This window comes from Salmo salar, chromosome 21 (genome assembly GCF_965601325.2).
Source record: "Salmo salar chromosome 21, fSalSal1, whole genome shotgun sequence".
In the NCBI taxonomy this organism is placed as follows: domain Eukaryota; kingdom Metazoa; phylum Chordata; class Actinopteri; order Salmoniformes; family Salmonidae; genus Salmo; species Salmo salar.
In genome coordinates this window covers 42,980,593-42,997,752 of record NC_138311.1, presented here as the reverse complement: position 1 = coordinate 42,997,752, position 17,160 = coordinate 42,980,593, and positions in this window count along the sequence as shown.

Below are 17,160 nucleotides of genomic sequence, written 5' to 3'. Positions count from 1 at the left end.
CGTGAGTCCTGGTATATGATTGATTGATTTGATTTATTTTATTATTAAAGTGTCATGTATGTTCAGGATGCCCAGCCCACATGGGCTTATAAGATACTGTATTTGCTGTAGCAAAATAAAATAATCATGTCTATACACTGGGTATACAAAACATTAACAACATCTGCTCTTTCCATGATAAAAGCTGACCAGGTGAATCCAGGCGAAAGCTATGATCCCTTATTGATGTCACTTGTTAAATCCACATCCGTGTAGATGAAGGGGAGGAGACAAGTGAGACATGGATTGTGTATATATGCCATTCAGAGGTTGAATGGGCAAGTCAAAATACTTAAGTGCCTTTGAACAGGGTATGGTAGTAGCTGCCAGGCGCACAGGTTTGCATCAATAACTGCAACGTTGCAGTCAAAAGTTTGGACACACCTACTCATTCAAGGGTTTTTCTTTATTTTTCCTATTTTCTACATTGTAGAATAACAGCGGAGACATCAAAACTCTGAAATAACACATATGGAATCATGTAGAAGCCAAAAAAGTGTTAAACAAAGTAGACACTATAAGGGCACAAGGCGAGACCCATATGCAGACACAGGAGGCACACAAACGTATGCAAAAGTCAGGTCGGGTACAGGCGAGAGTTCATAAACCAGGTCAGAGTCCAAACAGTACAGGGCGTTAGACAGTCTCGAGGTCAAGTCAGGCAAGGGTTCAATAACCAGGTCCGAGTCCAAACAGTACAAGGCGTTAGTCAGGCTCAAGGTCAGGGCAGGAAGAATGGTCAGGCAGGCGGTTTCGGTGTCAGGACAGGCAAGGGTCAAAACCAGGAGGGCTAGGAAAAAACAGAGACTGGGAAGAAATAGGAGCTAGGAGATAAACGCTGGTTGACTTGGCAAACAAGATGAATTGGCACAGAGAGACCGTAAACACAGGTATAAATACACCGGGGATGATGAGCAACACCTGGAGGGGCTGGAGACAAGCACAAAGACAGTTTTTGGAGCCAAGAAAATCCAAAAACAACAGGAACATGGGGGGGTTCGATGAGGAGGAACCGTATTGTTTCACTGTGATTTCCTGAAACCCGTATGTGAACGGGAACTGTGCTATGGGTGACTCTTCCAATTGAGCAGCCGTCCATTACCCTCGCATCCATGGGAACAGAGAGAAGTTGAGTGGGAATACCTAATTCAGAAACTATGGTAGCATCCATAAAACTTTCATCAGCCCCAGAGTCAATGAGCACCCGGAGAGACTTAGACTGGTCTCCCCACAGCAGAATCATAAAAAAAGGAGTGGGGTGATGGGAATTAGGGGACGCCCAGCCTGGCTCACCAGAGTACTTGTACCCACTAGAGAAAAAGGTTTCTTAACAGGGCTATATAATGTCCCGCACCCCCACAGTACAGACAACAGTTATAACTCAGTCTACGTGAGCGTTACCAAATCGATAATCTAGCTCTTCCCAGTTGCATGGGCTCAGGAGTAGCAAACTCACCGTCGCCAATGATTCTCGGGAGACCTCGGGTGTTTTCGGCTCTCCTCGGAAATACACACTTCGGGGATTTCCAGATTCCTTAGGATGTGCGCCAGCATCAGCAGATGAATGAGGGTTCCCGAGGGCCGACCTCCTCTCACACCGACGTTCTCGTAGGTGCCCATCAATTCTAATCGAAAGGGCGATGAGGGAATCGAGGTCCAATGGTATTTCCCGAGCTGCAAGCTCGTCCTTTATGCCCTCCGACAGCCCGTGGAGGAAGGTGTCGAACAGAGCCTCCGGATTCCAGGAACTCTCGGCGGCCATTGTGCGAAAATCTACTGCATAGTCTGCCACACTACGGGAGTTGTGATGTACCTGCAGTAGTTTTCGCGCCGCCTCCCTCCTGGGCACCGGAGAATTGAAAACCTTCCTCACCTCTGCCATAAATTCCTCCAGGCTATGGCACACAGCGGATTGCTGCTCCCACACAGCCGTCACCCAGGAGAGCGCACTTCCGGACATTAGCATAATTAAATACGCTATCTTCGATCGGTCCGACGGGAACAAAGAGGGCTGAAGTTCGAAAATGAGGGAGCATTGGGAAAGGATCGCTCGGCAGGTACCAGGATTGCCCGGAGGAGGTAAGTGGGGTAGTCGGGGAGCCGGGGTAGGTTGAACAAATCCACCACTAGTAGAGAGGTTACTGAGTGGTTGGGAGGACTCAGATGTGGCATGCTGCTTATGAGCTAATTCACGGATTTGTTCCGTTACCGCCTTTAAAAGCTCTCTGGGGTAGGGGGAAGTATTTTGACATCCGGATGAAAAGCGTGCCCAAAGTAAACTGCCTGTGACTCAGGCCCAGAAGCTAGGATATGCATATAATTGGTAGATTTGGATAGAAAACACTCTAACATTTCCAAAACTGTTAAAATAATGTCTGTGAGTATAACAGAACTGATATAACAGGCGAAAACCTGAGAAAAATCCATCCAGGAAGTGGGATTTTTTTATGTTTGTAGTTTTCCATTGACTGCCTATTCAAGATCCAATGACTTAGGACTCAGATTGCACTTCCTATGGCTTCCACTAAATGTCAACAGTCTTTAGAAATTGTTTCAGGCTTGTATTCTGAAAAATGAGGGAGTAAGACCACTCTGAGTGAGTGGACCCTTGGAAGTCCCAGAGCTGTTTTCTGCGCACGACCGAGAGCGCACCTTTCTTGTTTTTATTTTATTTTGACGAAACTATTGTCCGGTTGAAATATTATTGATTATTATGACTAAAAACAACCTGAGGATTGATTATAAACATCGTCTGACATGGTTCTACAAACTTTACTGATACTTTTGGGATTTTTCGTCTGACTGTTGTGACTGCCTTTGAGCAAATGTATTACTGAACAAAACGCGCCAACAAAACTGAGGTTTTTGGATATAAAGAGGGACTTTATCAAACAAAACAAATATTTATTGTGTAACTGTGAGTCTTGTGAGTGCAACCATATGAAGATCATCAAAGGTAAGTGATTTATTTTATCGCTATTTCTGACTTTTGTTACTCCTCTACTTGGCTGGTAACTGTTTGTAATGTTTTGTATACTGGGCACTGTCCTCAGATAATCGCATGGTATGCTTTCGCCGTAAAGCTTTTTTTAAATCTGACACAACGGTTGGATTAACAAGAAGTTCATCTTTAAGCCGATGTATAACACTTGTATGTTTTATGAATTTTTATTATGAGTATTTCTATTCTTGAATTTGGCGCTCTGCAATTTCCCCGGATGTTGGCCAGGTGGGACGGTAGCGTCCCACATACCCTAGAGAGGTTATTAACCCTTGGTCGTGGTGTTCCGCCAGAGAACGAAGCCATTCCAAAAGGTCCCACAGTAGCTCCTCATGCTTCCCAATGGTGGCTCCCTGCAGGGAGAAAGCGTGACGGAGATGGTCCAAGTCTACTCGGTCTGTCATGGCCAGTTTGTACTATAAGGGCACAAGGCGAGACCCATATGCAGACACAGGAGGCAGATGGTTGAGCTCCGATATTTATTATAACACAAGGGGTAGGCAAAAGGCAGGTCGGGTACAGGCGAGAGGAAAAAACAGAGACTGGGAAAAAATAGGAGCTAGGAGATAAACATTGGTTGACTTGGCAAACAAGACGAACTGGCACAGAGAGACAGAAAACACAGGTATAAATACACCGGTGATGATGAGCGACACCTGGAGGGGGTGGAGTCAAGCACAAGGACAGGTGAAACAGATCAGAACGTGACAGGCACCCTTTGCCTTGATGACAGCTTTGCACACTCTTGGCATTCTCTCAACCAGCTTCAACTGGAATGCTTTTCCAACAGACTTGAAGGAGTTCCCACATATGCTGAGCACTTGTTGGCTGCTTTTCTTCACTCTTCGGTCCAACTCATCCCAAACCATCTCAATTGGGTTGAGGTCGGGTGATTGTGGAGGCCAGGTCATCTGATACATCACTCCATCACTCTCCTTCTTGTTCAAATAACCCTTACACAGCCTGGAGGAGTGTTGGGTCAATGTCCTGTTGAAAAAAAAAAGATAGTCCCACTAAGCGCAAACCAGGTGGGATGGCGTATCGCTGCAGAATGCTGTGGTAGACATGCTGGTTAAATGTTCCTTGAATTCAAAATAAATCACTGACAGTGTCACCAGCAAAGCACACCCACAACATCACACCTCCTCCTCCATGCTTCATGGTGGGAACTACACATGCGGAAATCATCCGTTCACCTACTTTGCATCTCACAAAGACACTGCGGTTGGAACCAAAAGTCTCACATTTGGACTCATCAGACCAAAGGAAAGATTTCTACCGGTCTAATGTCCATTGCCCATGTTTCTTGGCCCAAGTAAGTCTCTTCTTATTATTGGTGTCCTTTAGTAGTGGTTTATTTGCAGCAATTCGACCATGAAGGCCTGATTCACACAGTCTCCTCTGAACAGTTCAAGGTTGAGATGTGCCCTGTACTACTGAGCCCTGCCTGCCCTTGACCTGTCCTTTGCCTGCCCCCTGTTTATATAATACATGTCCATTATTCGAACTGTCTACATCTAGGTCTTTTCCTGATAGTACGAATTGGCAGTGACAGAGCCAGCAGACTCGGACCAGCTCCGCAATGCCGTTTCCTCCCAAGGAGATACTATTGGAAGGCACGAGGAGTTGCTTCGTGGTCTTCTGGAAGGTTTCCAAACGTTAGCAGAACGCCATGACCGAGCATTGAATACGTTGTTGGAGCAATTCCACGGGTTGTCTGTTAGGCAGCCTACCACGACAGTAACCTCCCAGCCCCTCAGTAACCTGGCTGTTAGCTGAGCTTCTCTCCCGGCCAGCCTGGCTTCCAGAGAATCCCGCTTACCTCCCTCAGAAAGCTTCGCTGGAGAGTAGGGAATATGTCGAGCATTTCTCTCTCAGTGTTCCATCATCTTCGAGCTGCAACCCTCCTCCTTCTCCTCAGATTGCTTGAAGACAGGGTACCTCATCATGCTGATGTCCGGGAGGGCTCTCGCCTGGGCTACGCAGTGTGGGAACAACAGTCTGCCGTGTGCTTCAGTCTGGAGGAGTTTGTGGTGGAGGTGAAGAAGGTTTTTTTGATTCTCCGTTGTCGGGAAGAGATGCTGCCCGGATGTTACTCCAGCTTCGGCAAGACTCCTGCAGTGTGGCACAATATGCTGTGGATTTCTGCCAAGAGTGCCTGGAACCCGGAATCCCTGTTTGACACATTCCTGCACGGATTATCAGAGGAAGTTAAGGATGAGCTCGCAGCCCGGGAACTGCCGACTGATCTCGACACGCTCATCGCCCTGACCATCCGGATCTATGGGCAGCTACGTGAACATAGGTAGGAGAGGAGGTCCGATTACGGTTCCACTTGCCCGGCAAATGATTCCACCTCTCCTCAAAGGCATCCCAGAAGTCCCCGAAGTCTATGTTTCCGAGAGAATCCAAGGCTACCCGAGTTTCCCCGAGAGTCTCCGAAGTCTGCCGATTAGCCGATTCCCAAGCCAATGCAACGAGGCAGAGCTAGGTTGTCTCCAGCTGAACGTTTACGCAGGCTTAACATAAAGAGTTGTCTGTATTGCGGGACTACTGGTCATTTCGTTGCCATACCTGTCCACTAAAAGACCAGGCTCACTGGTAGGAGCGGGTACTCAGTTGGGTCATACGGAGATCTTTCCTTGTCCCCTTACCCGCATCCCTCTCCATGCCATCCTGCTGTGGGGCAACCAGTCAAAATCTTTCCGGGTAAAATCTCTCAGTTTTATGGACACTACCCTGGTGTCAGAGCTGGGTATCCCCACTCAGCCCCTCTCCATTCCCATGGATGTAAGAACGCTGGATGGTCGCTCTATAGGCAGGGTCACCCACAATACCACCCCATCAACCTGCGAGTGTCAGGGAACCACAGCGAGGCTATACAGTTCATGCTTATTAAGTCTCCTCAGGTTCCCGTAGTATTGGGATTGTCTTGGCTCCAAAACCCTGCACCCGTGCATTGACTACCGAGGCCTTGATGACATCACGGTTAAGAACTGCTACCGACTACACCTCATCTCCTCGGCCTTCGAGCCGCTCCAGGGGTCCCCCGTGTTCTCCAAGTTAGACCTACGGAATGCCTACCATCTGGTGCAGATACGGGAAGGAGACAAGTGGAAAACTGCCTTCAACACAGCCAGCGGTCACTACGAGTATCTGGTCATGCCATTTGGCCTTACCAATGCCCCTGCTGTGTTCCAGGCTCTGCTTAATGATGTTCTCTGCGACATATTCAACCGGTTCGTCTATGTCTACATCAATGACATCCTTGTCTTCTCCCTCTCCACCCAAGAACACGTGATCCACGTCCGATAGGTTCTCCAATGCCTCCTGTAGAACCAGCTTTTGTAAAAGCAGAGAAGTATGAATTCCATTGCTCCACCATCTCCTTTCTGGGTTACATCATCGCTGCAAGGAGTGTACAGATTAATCCTGGAAAGGTGAGAGCGGTGCTGGATTGGCCCCAGCCTACGTCCAGGGTGCAGCTGCAATGTTTCCTGGGATTCGCAAACTTTTATCAACGATTTATCTGTGGTTACAGCACCCTGGTTTCCCCCTTGTCTGCACTCACCTCTCCCAAGTTTCCGTTCACGTGGTCCTCAGCTGCTGACCGGGAATTCCGGGATCTCAAACACCACTTCACCACAGCTCCCATCTTGGTTCATCCTGACCCATCCCGCCAGTTCGTGGTGGAGGCTGATGCTTGGGGGCTGTCCTGCCCCAGCGTCCTGCCCTGCACCTCAAGTTATATCCCTGTGCCTTCTTCTCCCACCGACTCAACGCCATGGATGTCACGCGGAATGATGCTGGAGAGACGAAGCAGGTACGGGGAGTAAAACATTTAATTATAATGGACAGAGACAAGACAGGAACAGCGTCAGAAACAGAAACTAAGACAAAAACAATACAAATGGAAAATGAAAGAAGATGGCGTTGGAGGAGTGGAGGCACTGGCACCAGATAACCGGATAACCAGATGTTCGTTCCTGACGTGGTCCGCTCCTTGGTCCTGGAGTGGGCCCACTCCTCCATGCTTGCCTGCCACCGGGGCTCCCAGCGGACCCTGGCCTTTGTGCACCAATGTTTTTGGTGGCCTAACATGGTTCCATGATCTGTGCACAGAACAAGACTCCTCGGCAAGCTCTGGCTGGTCTCCTTCAACCTCTGCCTGTCCCTCACCGTCCCTGGTCTGACATATCCCTGGACTTTATCATGGGTCTCCCCCTGTCTGATGGCAACACTGCCATCCTGACCATAGTGGATCGGTTTTCCAATCCCTCTGTCAAAGACACGGCCCAGCTCATAGTGCAGCATGTCTTCCAGATCCATGGCCTGCCAGTGGACATGGTCTCTGACGAACCAAAACCTGGTGGCGACTCTGTGCTGCCTGGTCTCCGCCAACCCCACCACCTGGAAACAGCAACTAGTGTGGGTCGAAAACACCCGCAACACCCTTCCTTGCTCAGCCACGGGTCTATCGCCCTTTGAGTGTTCCCTGGGGTATCAGCCCCCGCTCTTCCCTGAGCAGGAGGAAGAGGTCGGCATACCTTCAGTCAAGATGTTTGTCCGCCGCTGTCGTCGTACCTGGAAGAGAGCACGTTCGGCCCTTCTCAAGACCACTTCCAGGTATCGACGACAAGCGGATCGCCACCGGACCCTGGCTCCCTGGTATCGTCTCTGGCAGAAGGTATGACTTTCCATCTGGGATCTGCACCTGCAAATTCTCCCCCTGGTTTATTGGCCCTTTCCCCATCTCCAAGGTCATTAGCCCCTCTGCTGTTCCTCTTCTACTGCCCCGTACCCTCCGTATACATCCCACTTTAATGTTTCCAGAATTAAACCCATGTCTCACAGCCCTTTGTCTCCTGTTTCCAGGACCACCTCTCTCCCCTGTCTCATTGACGGCCAACCGGTGTACATGGTGAGGCATCTCCTGAAGGTTCAACCTCGGGGCAAGGTGTTCCAGTACCTGGTTGACTGGGAGGGTTATGACCCGGAGGAGCGGTGATGGGTCCCCACTAGGGATATCCTGGACCCAGGCCTCATCGCGGATTTCCAACGCCGGCACCCCGGTAAACCAGGTATGCACCCAGGTCGGACGCCAGGTGACGCAGCTAGAGGGGAGCTACAGTCACACCCTGATTTGTTTCACCTTTCTTTGCGCTTGTCTCCACCGCCCTCCAGGTGTCACCAATATTCCCCATTATCCCCAGTGTATTTATACCTGTGCTCTCTGTTTGTCTGTTGCCAGTTCGTTTTGTTTCATTAAGTCTACCAGCGTTTTTTCTCTTTCTCCTGTATGTTCTAGTTTCTTTTTTCATTTTTTTCCTGGTTTTGACCATTCTTCCTTCCCTGAGCCTGCCTGCCGTTCTACACCTTGCCACAGCACACTGGATTATTGACCCCTGCCTGCTCTGACCCTGAGACTGCCTGCCATTCTGGACCTTTTGCACCCTATCTGGAGGGGGGGTATCGGTACATAGTGGGGCTATATGCAGGGGGTACCGGTACAGAGTCATTGTGTCAATGTGCGGGGGCACAGGTGTTGAGGTAATTGAGGTAATTATGTACATGTAGGTAGAGTTAAGTGGCTATGTATAGATAATAACAGAGAGTAGCAGCAGTGTGTGGGGAGGGGGGGGGGCAATGCAAATAGTCTGGGTAGCCATTTCATCAGCTGTTCAGGAGTCTTAGTGCTTGGGGGTAGAAACTGTTTAGAAGCCTCTTCAACCTAGACTTGGTGCTCCAGTACCGCTTGCCGTGTGGTAGCAGAGAGAACAGTCTATGACTAGGGTGGCTGGAGTCTTTGACAATTTCTAGAGCCTTCCTCTGACACCGCCTGGTATAGAGGTCCAGGATGGCAGGAAGCTTGGCCCCAGTGATGTACTGGTCCGTACACACTACCCTCTGTAGTGTCTTGCTGTCGGAGGCCAAGCAGTTGCCATATCAGGCAGTGATGCAACCCGTCAGGATGCTCTCGATGGTGCAGCTGTAAAACTTTTTGAGGATCTGAGGACCCATGCCAAATCTTTTCAGTCTCCTGAGGGGGAATAGGTTTTGTCTTGCCCTCTTCACGACTGTCTTGCTGTGCTTGGACCATGTTAGTTTAGGACGCCAAGGAACTTGAAGCTCTCAACCTGCTAGGTGCTAGGTGTTAGGTGATTGCAGAATGGAAGAGTCTTGATTGGTGTCGTCAGATGTGATGTTACAGGATGGAAAGGAAGACTCTGGATGGTTCAGGATGGTTGTGGCAACGTGATGGTTCAGGATGGTTGAGGCAGCGTGATGCTTCAGGATGGTTGAAGAAGCGTGAAGGTTCGGGATGGTTGAAGCAGTGTGATAGTTCAGGATGGTTGAGGCAGCGTGATGGTTCAGGATGGTTGGTGGAACTTGATGGTTCAGGATGGCTGGTGGAGCTTGATGGATTGGGTGGATGGTTTCTTGGTCGTCGCAGGATCGGGAAGGGGAGATGAAGACTTGAGTGTTGGGGTGGGAGTCCTGGTGGTTTCTGCTTCTTGGCGCAGAGTTAACCTGTTAGGGCTAGTGGGCAGTATTGACACGGCCGGATAAAAAACATACCCGATTTAATCTGGTTACTACTCCTGCCCAGTAACTAGAATATGCATATAATTATTGGCTTTGGATAGAAAAAACCCTAAAGTTTCTAAAACTGTTTGGATGGTGTCTGTGAGTATAACAGAACTCATATGGCAAGCAAAAACCTGAGAAGATTCCTTACAGGAAGTGCCCTCTCTGACAAGTTCTTGTTCTTTTTGGCTCTGTTTATTGAAAACTGAGGATCTTTGCTGTAACGTGACACTTCCTACGGATCCCATAGGCTCTCAGAACCCGGGAAAAAGCTAAATGATATCGAGGCAGCCCCTGGCTGAAAAACATTAGCGCGTTTGGATAGTGGCCGGTCAGAGTACTATGAGACTCAGGCTAGTGCACGAGGGGATCCCATGCTTTTATTTTCTCTCTCTTTGAACGTAAACACGCTTTCCCGGTCGGAAAATTATCGCTTTTTTACGAGAAAAATGGCATAAAAATTTATTTTAAACAGCGGTTGACATGCTTCGAAGTACGGTAATGGAATATTTAGAATTTTTTTGTCATGAAATGCGTCGTGCGCATGACCCTTATTTACACTTCGGATAGTGTCTTGAACGCACGAACAAAACGCCGCTATTTGGATATAACTATGGATTATTTTGAACCAAACCAACATTTGTTATTGAAGTAGAAGTCCTGGGAGTGCATTCTGATGAAGAACAGCAAAGGTAATAACATTTTTCTTATAGTAAATCTGACTTTGGTGAGTGCTAAACTTGCTGTGATGCCGCGCTATCTACTCAGAATATTGCAAAATGTGCTTTCACCGAAAACCTATTTTAAAATCGGACATAGCGAGTGCATAGAGGAGTTCTGTATCTATAATTCTTAAAATAATTGTTATGTTTTTTGTGAACGTTTATCGTGAGTAATTTAGTAAATTCACCGGAAGTTTGCTAGTTCTGAACGTCACATGCTAATGTAAAAAGCTGGTTTTTGATATAAATATGAACTTGATTGAACAAAACATGCATGTATTGTATAACATAATGTCCTAAGATTGTCATCTGATGAAGATCATCAAAGGTTAGTGCTGCATTTAGCTGTGGTTTGGGTTTATGTGACATTATATGCTAGCTTGAAAAATGGGTGTCTGATTATTTCTGTCTGGGTACTCTGCTGACATAATCTAATGTTTTGTTTTCGTTTTAAAGCCTTTTTGAAATCGGACAGTGTGGTTAGATTAATGAGAGTCTTGTCTTTAAAATGGTGTAAAATAGTCATATGTTTGAGAAATTGAAGTAATAGCATTTCTAAGGTATTTGAATAACGCGCCACGGGATTCCACTGGCTGTTACGTAGGTGGGACGAAATCGTCCCACTGGCCCTAGAGAAGTTAATCCCCCTTATGGATCCTGGAAAATCAGGGAGAAGGGCAGAGGAGATGGGAGGAGACAGTGATGGTGGGGGGAGGTGAAATGCAACAACAGATTACGATAACAGGAACTGGAAAGGGTGAGTAGGCTATATATGCAGCCATTGATTGTTGAGACAGGAGAAGCTGTTAATTGTTTCAGGTGTGGTCTTTCCTCCCGAATGTTAGTTAAGTTACACTAACACCATGTAGGCCACACTTTAGACATTACAGAGTAAATTCAATGGACCAAGTAATCTCTCTCTCTCTCCTATCTCCTATCTCCTCCTCCTCCCCCTCTCTCTCTCCCTCCCTCTTTCTCCCCAAGTCTCCCTCTCTCTCTCTTTCCCCTCTATCTAAGCATTGTTTGTGCATGTTAAGGTTGTCCTGAGGAACGGGTATGTTTTGTATTGTGTGCATGTAAAATGAAAATGAAGTGGGCTGATTTGAATGTCAAATTTGAGGAAGTACCCATTGTCATTACATTTTGAATGTCAATCCCATTTCAATTCAGTGCATTCAGGAGGTAGTCTGGTTGAATACTTCCCTTCAGTCAATTCTTATCTGCCTGGCTGTGGTTGTGTTGTAAAACTGCCCTCTTCAATTTTGTTCTTGAATAGCCAGGTGCAGCTTAACGCAGTAATTCAAAAGTGTGTTTCAGGAGCAGATAAAAAAAATAATCTACAAGACTACATGAAGACTGCATGATAGAACAGGGGTGGAAAGAGACAAAAATGCCGTGTAGTACTGTGTGCACCTGCTACAGATGAGGTAGCAGCCTTCTAAGAACTGTCCCCTCCCCTCTCCCCCTCTGTTCTCCCCCCTCCCTACCCCTCCCCCCTAAACTCAAACCCTGTTTCTCTTTCCACCTCCACAACACCGGCCTCTCAATAAACAGAAGCATCTTCAGTTCAGTCGCTCCATGCAAATATACACAACCCACAAACCCCCAACAGAGGTAATTTAAGAGAGCAGCAAACTCCCTGGATGGTCTGGATGAACTCTCAGCTGCTGTTGCAGCCAAGGTGTTAGTAAAAACAATACGAGGATCTGTGGGAAAAGCATTGATATGATTTAACCTACTGTAACTAATCAAGGCCCAACACTATGCTTTATTACATTACCAGCTAAACAATGGTTATCTATGGAACTGTAGATGGAAATCTCTCATTGGGTTATTTTTACATTGGACTACCCACACAAACAGTGATAAAATATTAAGCAGAATGGGCGATCTCACCAATCTGATAAGGAGTGCTACGTGCAAATGTGGGTGTTACTTGACTGTTTTGTTACATGTGATGTTTTTGTTATGCACATTATAAAGTAGTGAACCAAGTGTCAGCAACACCAGTTAAACCAATCATAAAGCTTTACAGTTGCCCCCCCAGATGCTTTATCTTGAGTCTTGACAACCTCTGCAATATCGAACCAATTGAATTTTTTATTAAAGATGTAATAATTTAAACTTGGATGTTTAATTATTAAGAGGTATTCAGGAAGGTTGGCAGGATAGGGCTATTGATCTATAATAAAGACACAGAGTTATTAGAAGGAATATATTTTTAATAGGAGTTATTATGAGGCACTAGCTACCCTATCTATGGAAGGAAGGAGATCGGGCTTGGCTAAGCAGCAGGGGCGGTTCTGGGGGGGGGGGCCCTGTGACAACAGTTTTGGACCCCCTTGTGGCCCCCCTAAATGTGGAGTATGAAATAATTTTTACATAACTAATTTTAGCTATCGTTCTTTTTTTTACATCCGTTATTAGACAGTGGCAACGCGGGAACACTAATGATTATGAACATGGTCTTTTGCCTGCTGATGCCTGCAATGCAGTGAAGAAAACGATATGACAACAATAACGTCTAATGTAACTGGCCCCTCTAACAGTACAACTGGCCCCCCAGTTGAAATGGTCTAGAACCGCCACTGCTAAGTAGGCCTTCCTGGAGAGTCCTGCATGACACTTATACTTGGAAAAGCGCTATGTCTTCTCATTAGTGTAGGTAAGGCCGTGTGTGTGTGTTGTTGTGTGTGTGTGTGTGTGTACATCCTCCCCAGGGACACAGGATTCCCTATAGCCAATATAATTAGTGTCACAGATGTCAGCTAGAGCCATGCACACACACACACACACACACACACACACACACACACACACACACACACACACACACACACACACACACACACACACACACACACACACACACACACACACACACACACACACACACACACACACACACACACACACACACATTCATAAAACCATTCATCAATATGCTTCCTTGGCTTTATTGATCACCTGAGTGCAGCCTATATTTTATATGTATAGATGGGTTTTCTGTCAGAGGTGTTTTTGTGTCCCTATTAATGTAAAGAGATTTAGCACTACCATTTACAGTATGGCTAGTTTAATAGGTTTAAATACATTAGTAATAGTGTACATTGGAATACAGTGTTTCTTGTTTCTAATTTCTCCAAGCAGGTTTGTTGGAAGAGAAGGTATGTTAAATGAAAACACAAAGTCAATGTTTGACACACTAAAGCATAAGGGTGAAAGTTGTCTTTCTATGTTTTTCCATTGTGAGCAGAGGAGTTGATTACTTTTCTCAAAGCAATCACAAAATACCTTCAATAATTAAGTAAGCTATTTTACTTTGTTTGGCTGGTTGGGAGGAAGTTAATTTTATTGATAAATGTATCCGATTTCAATTTTCATTGAGTAAAGTGTAATGCATATCCACACAGTCACGTTAAATAAATACATATAATTTAGCTTCCAGGTGATGCAGTAGTAGCCTGTCTTTGCATATTAGCTGAACTATTGTCAGGTTTCAGGAACAGTGGGTGGTAATCAATAGATCAGTCAATCCACTCAGATTTAAAGATGTAGGATCTTAATTTGATCTCCCTGGTGCAGTATAACCTTTGTGCAGTGCAGGAAATGTTTAACTTGTAGTGTAATCAAGGTTTAAAAAGGCTTCTGAAGTTTGTAATTTCCACCTTGAAATGTCAGACTTTATTTACCCTTAGGAAAAAGCTATCAACCCCTACAAAAATGTCCATTAATTGTAATCTACATAATAATTCACATTTCCTGTTACTGAAGGATTCTTTTCCTGCTGTAGCAAACTGGCTCAAATTAAGATCCTACATCTGTACTTTCCCTGCTAGATGATCACACAGGATGGATGGGTGTCCAGAGAGGCTCAGGGTGTCTCTAGCCGGAGACAACAGGTCAGGTCTCCTGGAGTCTCCACACCGCATTGGAGGACATTGCCCTCAGTTTTTAATTAGTGTTACAGGGAAAGATTTTTAGCCGTTAATTCAGACTGTCTCTGGGTTTTGGCTTTTGAATGCAAACTGCTCTTTGGTATTTATCTAATTTCAACGCACGCACGCACACACACACACACACACACACACACACACACACACACACACACACACACACACACACACACACACACACACACACACACACACACACACACACACACACACACACACACACACACACACACACACACACACACACTAACAGTTTTATGACCCCCTAGCATAGCTTCCTGTCTTTCTAGCTGTCCTGTTCCCATGGGGCGTCCCGGGCCCTGGCTGCTCGATATGCCGGATATGGATCTGCAATGTATCTGCATGGCTGGGGCCAGACTGGCTCGTCATTCTGCTGGGAGACTCATGCGTTATCACAGGCAGAGGCATGGGCCTACTCTGGTGGGGGATACACGTATTGCTGCACGCATAGACGGGTTGGCTGACAACTTCACCAAAATGATGCTCGCGCATCGATAAGGTCAGATCCCACTGGGCACACACTGGTTGAATCAACGTTGTTTCCATGTCATTTCAATCATATTGCATTGACCCAACATGGAATAGACGCTGAATTGGCAATGGTCAGTCATGTATGCTAATATGTTATGTCTGTCCTTTCTATCCTCCAGAACCACCTCTTAACCTTACTCACCGACCATACAAGCTATTTAATATCTGATCCTGTTTCCTTGTGCTGCGCCATTTTTTGTCAGTTAGTAAATACCCTAAACCGGAAACCTTGTCTTCAAACAGCATTCCTGCATTATTACAGATGCACCATAGTGGCAATATCACTCTTCAACCTAGCCTAACATACGGTCCACTGTAGTCCTTTTCTTTAAATGCATTGTTTTTCAGTTTTTACTTGATTTCACCGTTTAGAACTAAGCAATAATACGATATGAATGCACAAACCCACAACTACTGTACAAACAAAAGCATCCCATGTCTCCCAGTACACACTAAATGTACCAATTCCAATATGGTCCCTTTTCGCTAGATGGTGCATTTTCACATCTACCAGCCCATGGGAGTTTTAGGCCAGGGTTTCCCCGAACTTGTTTTTTTCATCCTAGCACTACACAGCTGATTCAAATAATCAAAGCTTGATGATGAGTTGGTTATTTGAATCCCCTGTTTAGTGCTAAGGCAACAACCAAAACGTGCACCCAGGGGGAGCCCCAGGACAGAGTTTGGGAAACCTTGATTTAGATGACCTACACTTGACCGTCTGATTGAACCCTCCTTCTCCATGTCTGCTCTCTCTGTGGTCCAGTCAGAGCTGTCAGGGAACCATGCTGTTCTACCGTGTGTGACTGGGATTACTAGAGGTCTCTGTCACAGTCAAACCCCCCTGAACTGCACGCACACACGCATGCAAATTCGCAACGCACGCATATACTGTATGTATGTGCATACTTTGCATAAGCATGCACATAGGATAAAACATGCAAATCCACACACAAGATATGACATTCACTGTGCTGGAAGAAGCACATGCCGTAGATCAACAGGATGTACAGGGAACATAGGGATGATGTATAGAGTACTGTTCCCCAACCCTGTTTCTGGAGAGCCACCATCCTGTAGGTTTTCACACCAACCCTAATCTAGCACACCTGATTCTAATAATTAGCTGGTTGATAAACTGAATAAGGTTAGTTACAACTGGGGTTGGAACTAAAAACCTACAAGAGGGTAGCTCTCCAGGTTCAGGGTGGGAGAGCCCTGGTGTAGGGACACACAAGCCCTGTTACAACAGCTGCAGGTTCCTTTCCCAAATACTGAGCCTTTACGAGTATCACACCACACTGACTGCACAATGAATCAGACTGGTCATAACCACGAGTCTGCTACTCCGCGGCATGCACTTTGTTGTCAAGTAGTAGTATTGTGTGTCTGACTTAGAAAACAGAAACAATATTAATTGTTAAATGAAACTGTGTGGTTTCTGGTTTGTGATGTTGTCGGCGTTACACACTGGAAATAAAGAAGAGAGACTTGAGAATAGGAACCCGGCAGGAAGTGAAACAGCATCTTACAGAGAGAAGCCCTGCAGAGCCCTGTCTCAACTACGTCAAACAGCCACTATTATGGACAACATCCACAGGGAACACACACACACAAATATATCCCAATACATATATCCATTGTCACATATGTCTGTATATACATTTTACAGCTGTATATTTATTTTCTTATATGTATAGTACATCAGTTCTGTTTATCCGGTTCTTGTTCTAGACCTCAATCCATACAGTAGTTGGGCCGCTCAAACATTACAAAATGGTTGAAGATTCAAAGACTGGAGGTTTATTTCCATTGTCCTCTTTGGCAGCACTCGATTCAGTTAAAATCAACAGGGAGTACCAATTACAAATAGGAACCATTTACAGCAATTCCAACTGCACAGGGGGGCCTGTTTAAGTCTCCTCGTGAAAGAATACCCCTAGGTTTATCTAACAACTTCAATTACTAAATTATCTGAACAGAGGTAAAACAAATATTTAACCTTGGAATTCATGACATATAGTAAGATGAAGAAACAATACTCCGAGCCGCAGCTCCATACTACTCAGACACAGAGAACTGATACTACTGTGTATACTGGTTGTTGGGTGGGGGGGGGGGGGGGGGGGGGGGGGGGGGGTCCGTGGGTGGCTTTTAACCATTTCTTTAGATTCCTCATGTCTAAATCATTGGCAGAAAAAAGTTGGGTCCAAATCAGATGTTAGGTACTATATTTCTTGAATATTATATGAATCCTATAAATTAAAATGGCCAATTTGGATGCAATCAATTTGCTTAAATT